The following is a 20,635-nucleotide window of genomic DNA, read 5'->3' as shown; positions in this document are numbered from 1 at the left end:
GAATTGAAAACTGTTCCCCAATAAAAGGCCCTGTTCAGGGGCAAGTTTAAATGCTTTAGTCGGACCCGAACCGACCCGACCCGGACCCGGACCCAGACCCGGACTTGGGCCTCGATGTCAGCACTTGCAATCAAATTATTTAAATGTAATAAAAAAGGTTCAGCAAAATATTTGCTTTGCCGGAGAAAAATACTCGACGAAAAGTTGCCGGAATCAAATGTGGGCCAGTCATGGCTCTGAACAGTTTTGCCATTAAGACCTGCTCAATGTCAGACTTCAGTCAGTCGAATGGGTGGCAAATACAAATACGTATCTATAAGGTAGCTGCCTCTTCTATACAAAATATACATGAGTATTGGTACATACATATATTATGTCATACATAGGCGAATGGGAAAAGCGTTTTTCGTCACGTTCTTCTCGGCAGAGCGCACAGAAATAGGCAAATAAATCTGTGCGAGCAACGGGAAAAATGAAATGAAATGCTTGGCCAGGTTTTCCATGTACTACAATACACTGCAAAATATATATGTATATCCAATGTAGTATATATAAACAACAATTTTCATTCTCTAGCCGATAAACAACGACCCAAAGGTGATAAGTTCATTTTGACAGCTTGCAAATCAAAGTGTCTCTATGTGTCTCTGTCTCTTGGTTTTTATTATTCTTCTGTTTTCACTTTTATTTCTGGAAAAATCAATTTGGGCCCAGACAATGATTGAGGTTCTTGCGTGGGCGTCCCATCAAATGTTTCCAGTTTCGCGGAAAATCCTTCAGCTTTAACTATACCAGGAGGTTGATGTGTCCATCATGATTTAGTTATTGGTAAACAATTACAACGTTATAAGGAATTCATACATTTTTTGGGGAATCTACATATATGAAGACATATAAATATAAATACTCGAGCCAAAAGATTCCAGGAGAAATTTAGTTGAACAGTAGTGGGATTATTCGATTTACAAGCCTTTTGAATTTATTAGCTGTAGCTCGCATTCCCAAAAAAGATGTACTTCATGGTGTACAAGTAGTTTCCTTATACTCCTGCATAGCTCTGGTTCTAGTTCTAATGAGCTTTATAATGCTGGCATAACAGCGGCAATGTCACAAGTGCCAGCAAACGAATTACTCCAGCACCTGGAAGGATGTCCTCTGAGTCGCGTCCTCACAAACCTCTCCACGCAATAACTCTGTATGTTTGTCATAATTTCACGTCCATTGTCAGGGCTTATTCAGCGTCGCATTCAGCATGGCGGGAGACAGGAATGAGAACATGACACGAGTATAAGGACTACATTTAAGGACAGGAAGACAGGCAGGCTGTGTCCTGGTTGGTGCGTCGTGTCTCCTGTTCGCTGTTCGCTGTTGTTGAGGTTGCCGTTGCCCCTCCTCGGCGTAATTATTTGCTTTGGCTTTCGGGGTTCATTTACGAGTACTCCACCAAAACGAAAATACCCCTAAAGAAGCGACACACAGATACACAGTTTGCATATGTATGTCGTGGCTTGTCGGGGTTTTGTGTCTGTATCTGCATCTGTGTGTTGTTTCTGCCTTTCGCTGGTTTGTATCTTTGTTTGTGCACATGTGTTTTAATTTGTGTTTGTTGTTTTAACGGCAACAATAAAAAACTGTTACACTCGTGTCACCGCCGCAGTCCGGAGTTATCCTCCAGTCCTCCGTAGTGCCCCTCTTCGGAGTGGGTTCAAGCAATTACAAATTATGGCCCAGTCCTTGTGCGCCCCAGTTCCCGTTGGCAGTGCCCGTTTAGGGTTACCTTTTTTAATTGTTTTTCCAGTGTTGGATTTCCCGCCGCCCCCCAGGTTGCGTTGTGGGTGGTGCAAAGGGTTTTCAGTCGCACTTTGGCTGGGCATAGTGGCTCTGCTTTATGTGGGAATCCCTAATTATGAAACATAGCCGAAACTACTATTTATCTTGCTTTAGTATCCTCCTCAAAGCAGCCCTAACCCGTGCCCAAGCCCGACCACGAACCCCGGCCCCGGAGAAAAAAATCAATAAACTCCTTTCGAAAGCTTTAAAGTCAGGCCGCAGAGCAGCCACAGCTCAACTCCACATCATGGATGTGCTCTGTCATTGGGCCTCGTAGCAGAACTCGTACGAACGAACGAACAGAAAAAAACAGGTTTAATGAGCCGGCTGCTCCGGTTGATGGAGGCCTTGCACGCAATGTCCAGACGAGGACGACACCCAACATGTCCTTTGCTTATTAAATATCGTGAGCAAGTGTTGAAGTTGCCCCAAGACCAGGTCCGAGAGCGAGAGCCAGAGCAAGCAGAGAATGCAGTACGCAGGAGGCGGGAAAAACGCAGACAAAGCAAAGTCAGGATAGCTACACACGCACACACAGCTACGCTTCACTCGGAGGAGCACAGACGGAGCAGGATATTAAGGACACTGGCAAGGAAGAGGGCATAAAAAGCTACGACTCGGTCACGACCAATAAGATGGAAGACAATTCAATTGAAAAAATCAACGATCGATAATCTTTACCACTGACCGCACACACACGCTCCGGTCCGGCCAAAGTCGAAGTGGACTTGGGGTCCTGTCCATGCCGTCAGCTAGTCAGTTGGCCAAGCCATCCAGCTATCAGCCACACTCCTGCTGCCTTAAAGACTTTAACACTAAGCTGCCAGTGCTCCAGTTCCTTTATTCTTCTTTCATCCTCACTGGTCATACCGGGCACTCGTGTATTCGTGCAAATGTACTTTCGTAACAGCCCGAAGAAACCCTATGTTTACCCTACTTGTATAATTTATTGTCCTATTCCCTTAAAGAAGTATAGGGAGAGGAGTCTCTGTAAGAAATCCTGTAGCACAGAGCCTGTTCGCATGACCACGTCCATCAGGGATGGTTCCCCATGAAGGGGTATCTTCAAGTCGGAATTTCGACTAAACCATCGGTACTTGTTTCCTTTTCTATTTACATGTTTATCGGGGAATCCCATCCTTTTCTACTTCTGTGCGTCTGCAGCTCCTTCGTGTACTTTTTAATTCGCTTTACTCGGCTCTCCAAGGAGCCCCGAGCATTGTGTGCGAAAGGAAGTGGAAAGCAGCAGGGCCTGGCTGCAGCAGAGCTTTCTTAATTTTGTTTGACTTTAGCTAAAGTTTAATGATGGACTTACATGGTGCCTGACAAAGGGTAAAGATGAGACGACAACGGAAGCAAAGAGAAGTGAGAAAGCAGAAAGTAGAGGCCATCGAGAGAGATGAGCCAATGCTCTGGAGAGTAACTGCTCAAGTACTTTAGTAATCGACTGTAATCAATGCGAGAGGCAAGAGAACGGATAACATGGCTGGCTGGCATCAAGAGGTAGCCTCTGGAGGGATCTCTGAAGATCCTTCCCTGTTCAAACTACAACTTTGCTTAGATACTTTCCCGTATCTGCAACCCGAAGCATGAGAGCCATCTGTACTGCCGGAGGGGTACTCAACACACAAATACGATTACAAATAAGGGTACACACGTGCAGTCTCGCCATCTCTCCTCCCTTTTTTAAATAAACAAGGAAGTAATTAACATTTTGGGGCAGTTCAGTTCTTCAGTTTCTCGTTGTTGAGGAGCGAAAACAGTTCCTCACTCAGCTCGTTTCCACTTCATTTACTTTGCTTACTCAAATTTCGGGACGGGACGGTATGGGACAGCCTATTTGCATGCAAAAGAACTTTTCCCGGCGCTTCTGCTTATTTTTTCGGATTTTGTTTGTCCCGGCCCCGGCCCCGGCCTCTGCCCTGGGGCTGCACTTTATAAAGTGTTAATTTGCCGAGCCCGAGACTGGCTCAACCCTTTCCCCATTCTCCCATTCGGCGGACAAGCGGACGAGCTGCCTGTTCTTAATTCGTGTAAAACTTTGATTCGATTTCCGTTGCCGAGCCGAGCCGTGCGACAGCTCCTCCGAGGTCGGGTACTAGTGCCCCGTTATGTGCCGCTTAGATATTTATTAATACATTTTATGAACCGATAAAACCGTTTATGGGGCAAGTAAAACGTGTCTCCTCTAATCAAACATTTTATGTGCCACTTTGGATACCTTCGTGGGTACCGTATGCATCCTACCTGTGGCCCACACCCCCCGTGGGGCAGAGTTTGTGTTTGTTTGTATTAAAAATGCATAAACCCATAACCACATAATTAGTTTTTATAAGCGGAGAGCCCGTACCGGCCCGGGGCTAATTTTGCATGCGACCTGCCACAAATCCCATTCGTATCCCCCCATCAGGCGAATAGTGTTTAACTATGCTTATTTTTATTTAAATAAAGCCCATAAATGTTTATATGGCCTCTGTGTTTGTGCGTCTGAACTAACTTTATGGGCCTCATAAAAAGTGGAGCATGGACTGCCTATGGCATAATCGGGGGTGCCTGCTCAAGAGCCGACTGCCTGCCTGCCTGCCAGCCTGTCAGTTCCATCCATCGTAGGGTATTGTATGGCCAGCATCAAATCGATTGAGCGATATGACAGATCCGCCAAAGAAACAAGTTTCCGAGAGATAGAGAGAGATCTAATCGAAGCATAACTCAGACAACAAATTAACTTGACCAAAAAACGCTGCCCTGTCCCTGGGTCTCTGATTTCATAAAAAATTGTATATGTCAAAGAGAAAAAGTTATAAAATCAGCACGCGTAGCCAAACCGTTTAAAATCAAATGCCAGTCACAGAACCAGCTACAGCTACATCCACAGCTCCAGCCGAAAGTCTGAGAGTGAGACTGAGCGACGACTCCCCCACGGAGAAATTTATTAAGTTGCCGATAAGCATCTAGGGGCCAAGTCACAGAACCGACTTGACCATTGATTGATATGGCAGATACACAAATATCTACTATACGGTCAACAGGCAGCAGGCAACAGGCAACAGGCAGGCCTATCGCAGATGGGCTATGGGTTATGGGCTCTTAATGGGAGAGCTGAGCTTACAAAGTTGCGGCTTTGCCATCGACTTGGGTCATTGTTTGTCGGGGCTAATAATAGAGGTTAACTAAGCCAATGAAAGCCGTTGGCCAGCTGTGGCTTGGAAAGTTTAAATACCAAATATGAACGCAGTTATAAGTAAAGTTTTATTCCTTTTGGGGTCTGGGGAAAAGGGAAATGGCTAAAGTTTTTATGGTCTAGGGAGGATGATGAATAGAAAGAAGACAATCTCTGATTTCCGATGACCCCTCGACATCGCTTTTGTTGAGAATCACAGCGCGAGTACATAAAATGAAGGTATGGTATGGTGGTAGTCCTACAGTATCTGTCACTTCTTTCAAATGATCTTCTTGCGCTCCTTTCCCTTTCCCTTTCTGTGGAGTTTTTGGGTCATTTTCTAATGGCCTTGACTGCAGATCTCTAAGTAACAATGAGGAACAATTAATCTGAACCACCGCTCCCATCGATGGCATTTGTATATCAGCCCTGGAATCTCCAGCCCGCATAACATACGGATAAGGCATTCCAATTCCAAATTATTTGATTTTGCCGGACAGCTTCAATTAATTAAATCGCTTCACCTTGATACGCAAATGAAGCGGTTTTGTTGTCTACTATCTCCGCACATATCTAATTATGTATAATGTGCATTATATTCGCTTATTTATTTCAGTTGCAGATGCAGAAACAGAAAACATTTTGTTCGCCCATCGATGAGATCCACCTGCCATGCCCCTCTTCCACACAACAGTGGTCGTTGTTTCTTTTGGGGCTGCCTCATTTGTGAGTCAAAGTTGGAAATGTTGGCATTTAATAGGCCCTCTGATGATTATGATGATGATGATTTGGACGCTCCGATAAGACCTCTCGTAATGAGTAAACATTTTAGTATTGAAATTTTAATTAACTATTGCGCAGTAAAAAAAAAAATAAAATAAAAACGGACTGGAAAGGAAAACAAAAACTTATGAAAATTATGCCTGAATTTCGGTTTTCCGTTCGAGTGTCTGTCTGTCTTTCTGTTCGGGTTTTATTGAAATTTATGCCCGGTGACAGTTGAACCCCCTTCGTGGAGGAAATTAACCCGAAAGCTTGGCCATAAAATGCATTAAGTGTGTGGCTGCAGTCCGGCCGCACTCCCCCCAACCCCCCACCTAATACTCGTAGTAATATGCTCTTCCAGAATTATTGTAATATTTTACGATTGCGTTTTTTTATTGTCTCAACTGGGGAATGCAAATGGAAAGGAAAAGGGCAGGGCAGGGCCCGTTGATTGCACGGACCATGCAGGTTGGCATTTTATTAATGAGATTAATCAATTTTTGTTTTCTTCATTATGAGGACTACTTCGTTCTTTTCTATTCTAGTTTGTTCTGCCCCTTTTCCCCCTTTGAGGACGGCATTGGCATCGGCATTGGCATGGTCCCTGGTTCGTAGTCTCTGGTGTCTAGTGTCTGGTATCTGGTGGCGTTTTTTACGACGCCTTTCGCTCGGGTCTTGATATTTATGTGGGAGTCTTTGGCATCGGCATCGACATCGACGGTGCGGAGCTATTCAGCTGACGGCTTTTTACGATCTGTCAACGCAGCCCAACGTGTAGAATATATGAGCTCAATTGTCTTTTTTACGACTCCAGCTCATTTGCTTAGCAGCCCCTGCCCCTTGCTCCTGCTCCCGCCCTTGCCACCACTGCTCTGTGGCGCTGCCTGCCTGTCAACAGTTTACACAAACAGCAACAGCAACACAGCCCCAGCGACCGGCAAACGGAGCATTTTATGTGCACTACAAAATGTATGAAATGTACTGCTAATAGCAACCTCTCCCCTGTCCCGCTCGGGGCCCCTCTCGGGGGCGTAGATATGTGTAGGCCCAGGGTACCCGCAAGGTGCAAGCAACTAAAAAAGGCGAACCCTAGTTTTACGACCCGCTTTGACTGCATGCACCGCCGACTCATGGTTAGAGCTCGAACATCGGGGGCAAGTGTCCTGGGAGAATAGTTCCTTCAACCAAAATTAAAGGAGTTCTTTTCAATTGAAGGTGTTTCAAGCTTTAACAAGTATAAGTCTTGAGTACAACTGCAAAACTACACCTACTATAATCTACATAATTCTATATTCCATTGCTCCCCCAGATGGTACATACATCAGGCCAAGAATTTTGTGTAGTCTAATGATTTAGCACAGCAGCAAGGGGCATTCATTTCTTTCTCCGAGCTGGCGGCGGTCCATAAATCACTCCCAACCACAAACACTGCAACTGAAATCCTTGAGAAGATGTAACATTTCCCATCATTTCTTGCAATTTCCGAGCCATTGTTTGGCTGATCGGCCGTAAAACCTCCATTCAAATCAAACCAAACAAAAACCCTGCGGGCCATTTGCCAAACAGCTCCGTCGTTTGCAGGCAATGCAATTTTCTGGTAGCCCGGCCAGCACCCGGCATACCAAAAAAAAAAGGCAATTAAATTCCGGGAATTATCGGAACCGTAAGCCCCCGCCGAACCAGCGACAAACCACAAAAGCGCAGCGACAACAGGGAGAAAGGAAAGAAGAGGGCTGGAGGAAATCGTCGGTCGTAAGTAGTTCGGCGATTGTCCAACCTCTGCTGGGGCCTCATGGCATTGCAGTGGTATGCTGCCGACTTACAAAGGTCACAAAAAGACAAAAACAAACAATGGCCAAGACGGAGAAGATGCTGCTCTGGATCTAGGCCCAGATTTTTGAACGGACAGGACAGGTAGCGGCCTAGACTAAGACGGAGACGGAGATTGAGGCTGAGAATGAGAATGAGTTTGATGCCTCATCATTGGCCGGCCATCAGGTGGCATGACAATTAAAATTAGGTAACACGGTAAAAATTGGAAAGTTGCCGCCTCTGAGAACTTTGAACTGCCGCCGACGCCGCCGCCGCCACCGCTCTGCTCTGGCCTGCTCCGGATCCGTTCAATCCGCCTTTGAAGAGTGCCGGCCAGAGCATTGTTAGCGCTGATGAAGTAATTTTTCTGCCCGCCATTTAACTAAATATTTTGATTAAAGCTGGCCATCGCCGTCTTTAAGCCAAGTCAGTGCGCGGTTAGACTGAACAGAAAGAAAATCAATAGACTTCCGTTACCGCCGCTTTATTTAAATGGCAAGTTCACGCCCGTCGTCATCGTCATAGCCATCGTCGTCGTCGAGGCAGTGGCAGTGGCAGTGGCAGTGGAGGTGGCATTAAGAGTCGGAGCCCCAGTCGATGTCTGGGCTGTCCATTAAAAGCAAATTCCTCAAAAAACTTTGCTGTCAGCAGCAAACAATGTCAACATGCCCGAAACATGGGTTGGGAAGGATCTGGGCCTGAGTGTCGTCGCTGCGGACTTCTCGCCGGTCTCTGGTCCCCGGTCTCCGGTCACCCCTCAAGGAAGCATCGGGCGAAATATTCATGCGAAAATTTGTTAACTTTTCTTGGGGGCCAAACACACAAAAGGGCTAAGCTATACAATTTTGGGGCCATCTATCGCTGTCGCTCAACGCCGCTTCCTACTCCTTTTTTATTCATGAGCACACAAAAATAATACAAATGAAAAGAATAAAAATACAAATTGAAAGGAAAACAAAACACTTTTTGTGTCCCGAGGTCTCGGACTCGCTTTCCCCCACCACTTATTTTTGGGGGGTTTTCCCGCCCTGCCACCGTTTGTTGGTGTGTTTGTAAGGGGCAAATAAAAATAAATATATTATTTTACACGCTGCCAAGACGCGCGCCAGACGCTGCACAAATCTAATTCAAATTCAGCTGAAGAAGTGGCAAAATAATGTGCGAGCGGGGCGTGCACCAATGTGGGTGGATCGTCCCCCAATCCTTTGCGTCCTGCCCCGCAGCGGGCGGTCCGTGACGACCATAAAAAGGCAGGAAGAAGGCGACGCCGGCACAGGCCGCCCATTTGTTGTCGACCCCATCCATCCAGCGCCCCCATGGAATAACTCACTCATACTTACATATATGTACATATGTATGTACATATGTATGTATGTACGATCTAGCGATGGCAGACTGAAACCAATACGTGTCGTTGTGTTGCAGATACATTAACATATTTGTATTGTCTGCGTGTCTCCATAGCTCTCCTTCTCTCACTTACTCTCTCTTTCATTTGTGCGGGGCTTAAAGTGCACAAGAAGTTATGGCGACAATGGAGAAATATGAAATTTCCGAGAAGATGGAATACAATGACCTTGGGCGACTGCTGGTGTACTCTATAAAGACAGGTTTCCATTCCTAGTATATGCTTGAGATCTCCTACAGGAGAATGAGTATCTATACTTAGCAATGCTTCTTTCACAAGATACGTACATATGTTGCATGGTTCTCTTTTGAGGATGAGATTAGCTTGGATTGTATTCCGCTTTGCCTTTGCCCTCTACGGTCGGTGCGGTGCTTCTTTATTTCCTCTAATTTCCGTGTCCTATCCAACCTCTACGGGTCTGTGTTTGTAACCAATCGCTTATATAGTCCCATATACCTTAGTGCCCTCCCCCTTTTTGGGCGGGCGACTCTAACAAGCTCTGGCAGCTGTCCCGCAGTTTTCTCTTTCGACGTGCTCCCATGCTTCCGCTCTCCCCAGGAGCTCTCGTGGTGCTCCTGCCCGTATCCACTTAGACAGCTCAGGCATAAAAAACATATGTTGCCTTTGGTCCCTTCACTCCTTCACCTTCGGTGTGGCGTCACTCCCCACATGCCCCCCAACCCGAGCAAGCTTCTCCTCCATCTCTGTATCTGTATCTGGCCACCCGGTTCGTTGTGCTTTTTCCAACAATTGGGTTTTAGGTGGCAGTCGAGCACATTTTAAGTGGTAATCATTTACGCTTCGCAAATAAATACCGAGTTTGTGATTTGAATTTTCCTTCAATTTCCACTTCCACTCCATCGTCGCTTTCCGCTTCTGTTTTGTGGCAGCCCCTTTGGATTTTGTTTCGTTTTGTGGCACTGTTTTCTGTTTCTTTTGTGTCGTTTTGTAGCTTTTCCCTTTTCGCAGGACTGTCATAAAAACGGCGACCATTGGACATTGTGAATTTTAAAGGTAAAACCCTTTCGGGCCCAGTTTTTATTGACGTTGCCTATTGGGCCAGGTTTAGGAGTTAAGTCTGATGGAATTGGGCGACAACATCTAAGCTAATCCCTCAACTGAAAACTTGTTATTGATCTGCAAACTGGAAATCCAATTACTCTGCCCTTTCCCTGCCCCGCTCTCCGCGGCATTCATTTAGCCATTAGAGCCGGCCTATTAACTTAAGTTGAACTTGTTCGGGCGGGCACGCAAGTACTTTCGTTGGAGGATGAAAAGTAAAAACCCGCAAACAAATGAAAGTTCCCATTGTCTGGCGGACACATGAAAAATGGTTTCCAGAACCTCTGACTGCCGACTGCCGACTGGATCCCAGGCCCTAATGAATTAGCCGCGTGTGCGCAACCGCAGTCAAATCTGAATCTCAGTCTCGACTGCGGCCGATTCTGAGTCTGAGATGGAATCTGTGGGGCTCTGTTAATGATCCACACGCACGGGCCCCGAATCGACTCAGCTCTGGTGGAAGATACATACATACGAGTATAGCAAAACCCGATCTGGGAGTAACGCGATCAGGTGCGAACAAAGTTATCAGCCCCTTAGCAGAGAGAAAGAGAGAGAGAGGCGATGCTGCGACTACAAAAAAGAGACACAAACAGGGCGAAAGAAAAGAGCGGAGAACAGAAAAGAAAATCAAAACTGGCCGCGAAGTTAATTATAATTGCCAGGGCAAAAATACAAAAAGAGGGAAATAAAAAATAATATATAAAGGTTGCCTGCTTGACTCGAATGCGAGTCCGTGGGCAGGGCCATGCCCTGTAGTGGGGGGCTGGTTTTATTGATTCGGCGCTCGGATTTTTTTGAAGTGTGCGTGTGCCGGCGTCTTAAATAATTTTTCATTTGAGGCACGTCGTCGTCTCTGGGCCATAGGAGGGAGTCTCCGGGGGAGGGAAAGGGGCAGCTGGCCTAACTACGAGCATATGAAATATCATTCGATGTGAATGGGAATGTGACTGCTGCGATTCGGAGTCGCCTCATAATTATATTTAATTTCAAGGTTGCGCCGCGGCGGAAAACAACAAATAATTGTCGGAGATAATCGTTGAGCTGTCGCGGCTGCTTAGCGCCTTGTCAGAACAATGGCTCCGGCTCTGTGATTAGCCCAGCAATCCACAAGCGTCTGCGATCCAACAGATAGCCGCTCCGAGTGCGCTTCGTGTGGGTGTAATTATGACAATTGATATCGACTGACGGCTGCTGGGAATTGGCTCAATTGCAGCTCTCGAATGTGTGAAATGGGATTGGAAAACAATCAACTTGTAATAGATTTGCCATTGGAGATGGTTCTGAGGGTATTGATTGAATGAAATATGTATATAATATATGTGTGTACTGCGATTTTACATTTTAGCTAAAATAACTAATTTTAAGCAATGCCACAGGAATTGGTGTTAGAAATCTGTGTTCTCTTCAAGATGGCACAGAAAACATACAAAAATTGGTGTGGGAAATGAAGAAATCCATTTAGACTGGTAATAAAAATACATAGAGAGCATGGAACCAGGTCAACGAATCTGGAAACGTAGGCAGATATCGAGAGAAGAGTTTCAATTCAGAGAAAACGTATCCCACCGCCGAGAGATACTGGTAATTGAATTGTCTGCAGTGTGAATTGGGCCGAATACATTTCGAGAGCAACAACTTCCTCACGGCATACAAGAGTACGAGTATGTTTGATATATCAATTTCCCAAGTCGTGTTAACATATCAAATCGATCGTACAACTTGTCATGCCCAAACAGATCGCATAGACGCGACTTGTCAGACACTAAATGGAATTGTAAACACACCAAACATAACTGTGACTGTGACCTGGACTGTGACGTATTGTGTTTGAAAGAAATTAACACGGCATCGGAATAAAAACCCACAGCAGAATAGAGAAACAAATGGAAGCGAGACTGAGAGCACGGCTCCATTCGATTTCGGGCTGATGTCAGAAATGTTTGCCCGTTGTTGGGCTTTCAACGCCTGCGCAAAAGTTAAGCGGGACAAGCGGGACAAGCGTCATAAATTGAACTACAACATGCCAAACAATACTGGCAACAACGAGAACAACATTGGGAACAACACGAACACTTTTGTCGTGCATTTGCGGCACACCCAACAAACAATTTAGTAAACACACATAGATACATACATGCGAGTAGAGATATGCATCAGCGAGGGGTTCATGGAGCGTGGACCGTGGACCGTGCTCTGTCTGGCTCTGCGACTGGGGCCTATCTATGCTAAACAGCCTGCAGTCGCCTCTAACTTATTCGATTTCACACGCAAAATGGAGTATGTAAGCGGAGCAACAGCAAGGTGATCTGGAATGGAACCCCACCTCGATAGGCAAGTCTCTCTCCCTCTCCTTCTCTGGCCAATATCGCGATCGCTTAGTCATGTGAGTGTCGTACAACACAGCTTTCAGCACCAGGTCCAGCTCCAGCCCCAGCTGAGTTTAATGGATCCGCTCCCATATGCTGAAAGTACAAGTTAAGAGATACTCGTATAAAGAACAAATTGGAAACACACACACCTTGGGTATGATTGATAATTGCTCCTCGCATCACATTCATTACTAGGCATTAAGCATCCCCCAGAATCTGGCCAATTCTGAAGCACCCATAAATGATTCAATCATCAATTGGTGAGTGGGGATGCGACCAGTACGAGTAAGAGTACGAGTACTCATGCAAACGCATTCACCATTCACCATTATAATGAAATGCAAATGTATCAATTAAATTGTGCTCTATTTTGTCAGCAGCAGAATGGAACTGAAAGGGACTTGAATGGGATGTACAGATACAGATACAAAACAGAGAGAGAGAGAGAGATAGAGAGTCATGTGTAGAGACAGCACTCGGGCTGTCGAGTGGTGGTCGTCGCTCTGGTTGTTGACCTCGCACAATGAACGCCCAGAGACATGGAGCACCACACAGGGCACACAGGGAACACAGGGCACACATGGAACACATGGAGAGTGGCCCGTCGCTGTGGAGTGCGCCAACAAAGCGTAGTTTCACTTACAATTAAGTGACGACGATGTCGATGGCGATGACGACAATTGTCCGCCACAAAGCCACGGGACATCAATAAAACTGAAAACCCTGTCGAGGGTGCGAGAGCACCACTCCACAGTGGCCAGCTATGTGAGCAGCGTGCTGCAGCAGCTCCACTCGGTTCAGTTCGGTCAATGTGCCAGTTGCCCGCATTGAGGCAATCAAACTGCTCGACTCATGCAACGACAGGAGCCCCCGGGCGGGGTTGCAACATCTAATTGAGTTATTACGTATCACATTTGCATAAACAAAAGCTGCCTCGACTCTTCTAATTAGCGCCACACGTGCGATTCATCTGGGCTCCATCAGCCACCCCACTCTCTCTCTCTCTCTCTCCTTCCCAGCCAAGACCCGCTTTCGGTATCTGTGTTTTCACGATTTTGATTGACATTGCGGTTTCCGGTCCTCCAGTCGCCAGTCGTCTCCCACTCTGAGTCTGGGTCTGGCGCTGGGTCTGCATTCCCCTCCTCGGTGACGTAGTTTGCTTTGCTTTGCTGCACACCAAAAATTTATGTTTATTGGCGTTTGTCAACAATTTATTTAAATTTATTGTGACAGCGTTTTCTGTTTCTTCTTGTTTTGTTTTGTTTTATTTTGTTTGCGTTGCTGCACTCCTCCCGAAACGGTGATGTTGTATTCATCTGCAGGTTCCGCTCACATCTTGATGTATTAATCGAGGAGTAACTCCGGACAGGGGACAGGGAACAGATGATAGATGTCATGTTAGGTTCAACTAGCAATTAAACATGCAGGTGGAGCAATTAGCTGTTCAATTCTGGTAGCATGTGCAGGGGAGAAATTATTAGTTATAGCCGATAATTCATCGTTAGTCGGATGGCATCAGCGAAGGCGTGTTCCGTTCCCAGTTGATCTATGGGCAGTTGATCATTCGTTCTAGAGTTTTAGTGGATGCCCATTATAAACGGATCGCCTGTTCCGATAATGAGATGGAAAAAATGATGGGAAAGCAAAAGTAGATATATTCCAACTTTAAAGTCTGTTCAAATCATCCACCAATTCATCTGCTAGTTGTACCTAAAAACTTTCAACTTTTACTCTTTGAGGGCAAAAGGAAAAAACCCTTCCCATGACTAACAAACAAAAGCTGGCTACGGCCAAAGGATGTTGAAAAGTTCTGTGGAACTTTTGGGTTGTCTTTTTGCATCTCATGCGAACCCGCAATCATCGATGACTAATCCGAGACTTTGGTTTAATTTCTCTTTCGTTTAATTTATTGTTTAATGGCCCCCAGGCAAGTGGGGAATCGTATGAGAATGAATAAAAAAGAGAGGAAACAAAAAGCCGCAACCCTTTGCCCAGTTGGCCATTTGGCCGTTCTGGCCATTTAGCCATTGCCTTATTTACGTGCTGAGGAGGCAACAAGGCAAAAACAGCCAACCTGTGCCCAAAAACTACAAAACATGCGCTGGGCATAAATCATAAGCGTCGGCGAGTTACCCAGAAACGGTTCAAAGATACTGATGGAGATACAGATGCAGATACCGATATGGCTGCGGACATGGATATGGATGTGGATGTGGATGTGGATACAGCCACACTCGGCAGAAGCAAGTCGAACTTTTTAACAAGCATTTAACGATTTAATTTGGCAAATACAGAAAGCACAGCCACACAAAAGCGGCAAGGGAGTAGCAGGGTAACCTCTAGCAAAGGGTTCCGCAGCTCGGGAACCGAACTAACCGACGGATATTTATGGATCGGAGGCGCAACCTTGCCAAAAGATGAACGGAACGAGAGAAATTCCTAAAATGCGACTTGGGAATCGCTAACTGCGGCAACAGAACCCACCAAACCATTCCATTCCATTTGAAGGCCAGCCATCCATAGGATCCCATATGCAAAAGTTCCCTAAATGCGTCTGCGGAGGGGACACTGGGCTGCAGGGAACTGGGACGGTGGAGTGGAGTGCTAGGCAGCATATGTGTGCGACTGTCGGACTGTCGACTGCCGACTGCAAATGGAGCACATAAATTATATTCCATTCGATGATATTTGCGTTCTGCTGCTCTTTATTTAAAAAGAAGCAGCCAAGTTGGCCAAGGGCCCAGGCTGAGAGAACTTCCACAGGGTAGAAGGGGTATGCTAGGCCAAGGGAAGGATAAGCAGTCTAGAGAAAGGATGTCAGATTAATTTAAGTGGAGGTTCGACGAGAAGAAAGTTTCAATACCGAAAGTTAGGTAGAATTAGCTTCCAGTCAAGAATAGTGCAGATATTTGGTTAATTTCCCGATCAAAGACAGCCTTTAGGAGTACTACCTATTGCTGGGTATGCCGTGTTCGAAACTCTCTATAATTCCACCCATACTTGTTAAGTTTTCAACTCTGGCGCAGTCAGCAATTTGCTTTGGCCATATTTTCCCAGTTCTCCAGACTACACACATGCATTTTAATGCCTTCTCTGGCCCATTTTTTTGCACTTTTTTCTACGAGTATAACCGATGGGATGGAGTATTTGCCTTCGACATTTGAAATGTGCCTTTGACTTTGCGGCTGCTGTACGGACTCTGCCAGGGCTCGGACGGGAACTCGGTTCTGGGCACGGGTTGTGCCCGACTCAAATTAAAGGATTCAGGGCTCGACCGCAATCCATTTATCGACTGGAGAAGTGGAGGTCTCGGCGCAGCTTTTTCTATCTCTAAAGTAAATGCGCCATAATTTATGGGGACAGAACCATTAAAAAAATATACATATACGTTTGTACATACATATATACGAGTATATAGTAGATATATCAATGTATACATATATTATGGCTGGATTTTGCTGCTCGCTTATGGGCCATTTGTTTGGCGGAGGCCTTTAATTTATTTTTATCTTTGGCTGCTAATTGCACTTCTCAGCAATTGATTTAAATTATTGTATCTACCAAATGTGCATCGTGTACATAACCAGCCGTTCTCTTTTATTTATTTCCCTATAAATATTTCATATATTTACGGCCGCCATCGGGTTAACCAGTGTTGAAAAACATCCCAATTAAGCTGCCTATAAACCAAAACCAGCAACAAATTCATTCAGAACAAAAACCAAACAAAACAAAAAAAACACAAAAAGTTAGCCATAAAAAATTAAGTTTATTAAAAAGTCTGCGTGTGGCATATTGGCGAACTTTTATTGCTGTAACTGTAACTGTCTGCACAAAAGTTTGATAAATGAGATTTAATGCAACTTTGGCCTGGACCTCGCACCTAAACGAGAGCTCCGATTGCCTGTCATTGCACGAAATAATATTATAGTTTAAAACTAAAATGCTAATAACTCGTTACAGTGATTGACTTTTAAGCTGAGCTTAATTAAAGACCAACTGTCTGTAAACCCGACACTTTCATTTCAGCTGCAATTTGTATTCTGTTCAATTTTCTTGGGAAACTCAGAGATGGGCTATTAAAGACACATGCAGAGAAACAAGTTGTTGGCTTTGCGCCGTAATGACCAGTAAATTAAACATTTAATTCATTGACAGACTATGTGCAGCAGCAACTGAAGGAAAGCTGTTCCTGAGGATCATCTCTGGGCTGTGTTGGGCGTTTGCTTTGCATTAAGCATTAAGCAGCTTGCTCTCTGTCTCTATCTGCGGCTGGCAACACAACTTTTAAATAGTTTAAAAGCAAAAACACACACTCAAACAGACAGACAAAAAGACTGAGGGAAAAGAGCAGTGCAGTCTGGAATTATGAGAACCAATTAAGGCTGTTAAGTCATGGCAGGCAGAAAGCGCCAAGATGGAAGGCATCACGGAATATGCAGATGCCGTCTCTGCTCCGACAACGAAACAAATTGCACTAAATTGATAATTAGATGGGAAATGGTTCTCAAACGAGGAATAGTACTCGTAAGTAGAACACTGCATTTGCTCAGAGCTAAATGAATCTTTAAACGAAGAGATAAAGTCCGATTCTTGACAAGGAAAACATCAATACTCGGGTTTCTTTAGCCTGCCTCAGATATAGCCTTTAACGTTTCCTTTCCATTTTATGGATTGCTTCCTGCTCCCACTCAATTCCACTGACCCGGCTGAAAGTTCCACTTACCCACTTGGCTAATACACTTGGCCAGAGATGCTCCTTTTATTATTTCATCTTTTGGCCTGCCACTTTATGACTTTTGAGTACGCAGCCATATATCATTATAATTGTCAATAATCGTTCGATTTATTTATATTTTCTCATATGTGCCCTGACATTTTATGGCCATTTGCCGGGCTCATAAAGTTGCGACATTCTTTTTTATTGCCTTCGACTCTGCCTCTGACTCCGACTCTGCCCCTTCCTTTGGATCTTCCTCTGCACTGCTTTCGCTCTGTCCTCCCCTGTAGGACTCCTTATAAATCATGCGAAAATATGAGAGCAAAAATATTGCATTGTTATACAAAATACATTGCCCGGCCTCGGGATTTTATTAGGCATAACTTTTCCTTCCATTTGCATAAATACGCAGGAACAAGACAAAGACCAGGCTCTGGATGAGGAGCAGGTTGTCAAAGCTTCTGGGCTTAGATCAAAGGCCCTTATCAATATTTAAAAGCCAAAAAGTCAAGGTCGCAAAGGGCCAAAAGAAAAAGGGAAAAAGAGAGAGAGCGATGCAGAAACAGCCAGGAAAATTATGAAAATAAAGCGGAAAGAAAATTGTGCTTTGTGGCATCTCCCCACCCGCCTCCACTGGCCAAACTAGCCGACTGTCAGCGGGCTTAACTTTACAGCGTTGCATGAATAAAAATTTAAATAATTTATAAAATTTGTTACTTATGGCGCCTGGCACATAAACAGCCACCGGGCACGACAAGGGTCCCAGCTCCAGCCCCAGCCCCCGACCCTAGTAAATATGGCGAAAACAATGCGAGCTTCCTGTTGAAGCCGAACCGAAACGGTGGCGTATGCGTAATGCGAAACGGCGGTAAACGTGCCCGCTTCTGAGGCAAAAGGAAGATAAAGATGGAGATGTAGGTGGAGAAGCTTAAGCTTACGGAAGTCGTCGGCGGGGCTCCCTGGCCGCCTGGCTGATGTTGTTGCTGCTTTGTGTTTTATTTTTTAACGAATTTTTATGATGTCTATGGCAAGGGCAGACGTTCTTTGTACCATCGTCGCGACGGTACATTAAAAAGCGTCTACTGGGTCCTGGCCCCGTCTCCGCCTCCGCTTCCTCTTCCTGCATATTTTAGTGTGTAGTGCCGAGTGGCGCAATTTCTGGTGTTGTGTCTGTAGGCCCCGCAGCCTCGTCCCCGTTAATAGCGCGAGTTTTATGCTAAATGGGAATTTTCAGCATGCAATTTCGGTGAAACCACTCCCGCTGCCTAGTGGGTGGAATGGGTCTCGGTCCTATTTCGCTGACACCTGAACCTGCCCGCACACAGCTTATTGATTTGTCGCTCTGGCTCCTGGCTCCTGCCTTCTGCCTGTTAGCTGCTGGCGAACGAAACGACCTGGCTCACGCAGCGTGTGTGTAATCCCATTGCCTTGAATCTGCCGCCTGAATGGCTGCCTTATTTTTTCGTAATTTAATAACTTTGTTTAACATAATTGACAATTGAAGCGGCGACATCGCCGTTTATAGGCAGTTTAATGCCTCGCTTCGACAAGCGAATAAGCCGAGGCCTAAAGGTGTAATGAACTTTGAAATTTGATAAACGACCGACAGGATGCCATTCTGGTGGCAAATACCTTGCAAGGAAATCACTGGAGACTACTGGAAAAGATATCGTTATTTAGATATTCAGATAAATGTCTGAGGCTGCCCAAAAATGTGGACCTATTTAATATTTTAGCAGCTTTAGATGGCTCCGACAAAATTGTTATGAATTTTACCACTACCACACAGAAGGAGAGGCGTTATGAAATTTTAATTAGTCGACTGTGCGATGCACGCCAGCAGTTTGATCCGTTTGAAAAGTTTTGCCGGCACATAGTGCGTATGAGTTATTCATATGCAAAATGCATGAAATGTGGAATTGCGGCTGTCTTTCTTTCGGCTGTCCTTTTTTCCGCATTCAAGTGCAGTCAGTAAAATTGCATCAGCGTCAGTCAGTATGGAACATAACAGAACTGAGCAGAGCAGAGCTCTGAGAAGATTTGAGTGGGACAGAACATCCTTTACGCAAATGACAAACTGACGTACGTGACATTTATGCGAATTGGCAGTGGTTGGATGGAGCTCGGTCTAGCTAGGTCAGGAGACCCAGTAGCATAAATTCATGTACCTATAGATGTACGTACATAGAATTTGAGCTTCTTTTACTAGAAATGTATGTCAGCTTTATGTATTACAAGCATATTTATATGCTGGTTACAGGATTATATACAATTTATGCGATGCAAAATGATTTTTCTATGGCGCATTTACTCAATGCTTAAGTGCAGGTTGGGGAATGGCAAAGTATATCTCAAAATGAATGGGATGTCAAGGTTTCAGCTCCAGCCATCCGCCCGCCGCCACTCATTTTGTAAAGCACACGAGTATGTTCCAGGGAAAAGTGCGAAGTGCTTTCCTCTGATTGTGAAATGATAGTTGGTGCTGGAGGACCCAGAAGGATCTGTTACAGTGGGAAAAAATGGAAAAGTATTAATTGCGCCATCCCAAGTTTCATTTTGTCTACATTTAAATATCTAATGAGTTGGCGAAATAAACATTGAAAACCCATTCAAGTCGATGTTAAAGGTTAATGGTATTTGTGTACTTCTTGGTGTTATCTGTCAGTCGTTCTTGTGTTACCTTCGGTCGTCGGTGTACCTGGCAATTTGGCGAAACTCTCCACTTCGATGGCAGTCAGCGAGGATGGATGCTGCTGTCATTTCATTAAAATGTAATGAAACCTTTCGATCGATTGTGCATAAAAATGTTTGCTATACAATTTTAAATACACCAATACCCACATCAGTCCCCGCCGGTATGTGTGTGTGTTTGCAATAAAATGAAGTTGAACAAATCGCATAATAAAAAGAAGATACACGAAACGGGACGAGATGACATGGACAAGGAAGTGGGCAGGGCAGGGCAGGGCGGGGCACGCCACGGCACGGCAGGGTGGGTGGATGTGGATGGGTATCCAACTTTCGAGGGGCTTCAACAATTTTTGGGTATGCGCCATAAAATTTTCGCCAAATGTCGTTTGATACGAACACGCTTATCACACACACACGGCACACACTTATACGCCCCGTTTCCTCTCCGAATCCTCCGCTCACTCTCACTCCCAGTCACAACACACACATTATGAAGTCGTAATAATGTGCTTGTATTTGTGTATGCGATTGTGTGGGTAATGTAAGCGGAGCTCTCGTGTACAAAGGACACACAGGCGCAGACACATGCGTAACCGCGCAACAAATATAAACATATCGAACACAACGAGGCACACACACCAGGAAAGACATCCACAGCAGCAGGAACAACAACTACAATGACAAAGGCAACAATAATAACCCCATCACGTATACGCAGCGTTGTGCGGCTGCCATACACGTGTGCCTCGGCTGTCTTTGGGGTCCTCTGGCTGACTTGTACAGTGGTGGGTGCTCGGTCTTGGGTCCTGGGTTCT

The sequence above is a fragment of the Drosophila persimilis genome, unplaced genomic scaffold, assembly GCF_003286085.1.
Source record: "Drosophila persimilis strain 14011-0111.01,24,50 unplaced genomic scaffold, DperRS2 tig00000002-arrow-pilon, whole genome shotgun sequence".
Taxonomy (NCBI): Eukaryota; Metazoa; Arthropoda; class Insecta; order Diptera; family Drosophilidae; genus Drosophila; species Drosophila persimilis.
This window is presented reverse-complemented; position numbering follows the sequence as displayed.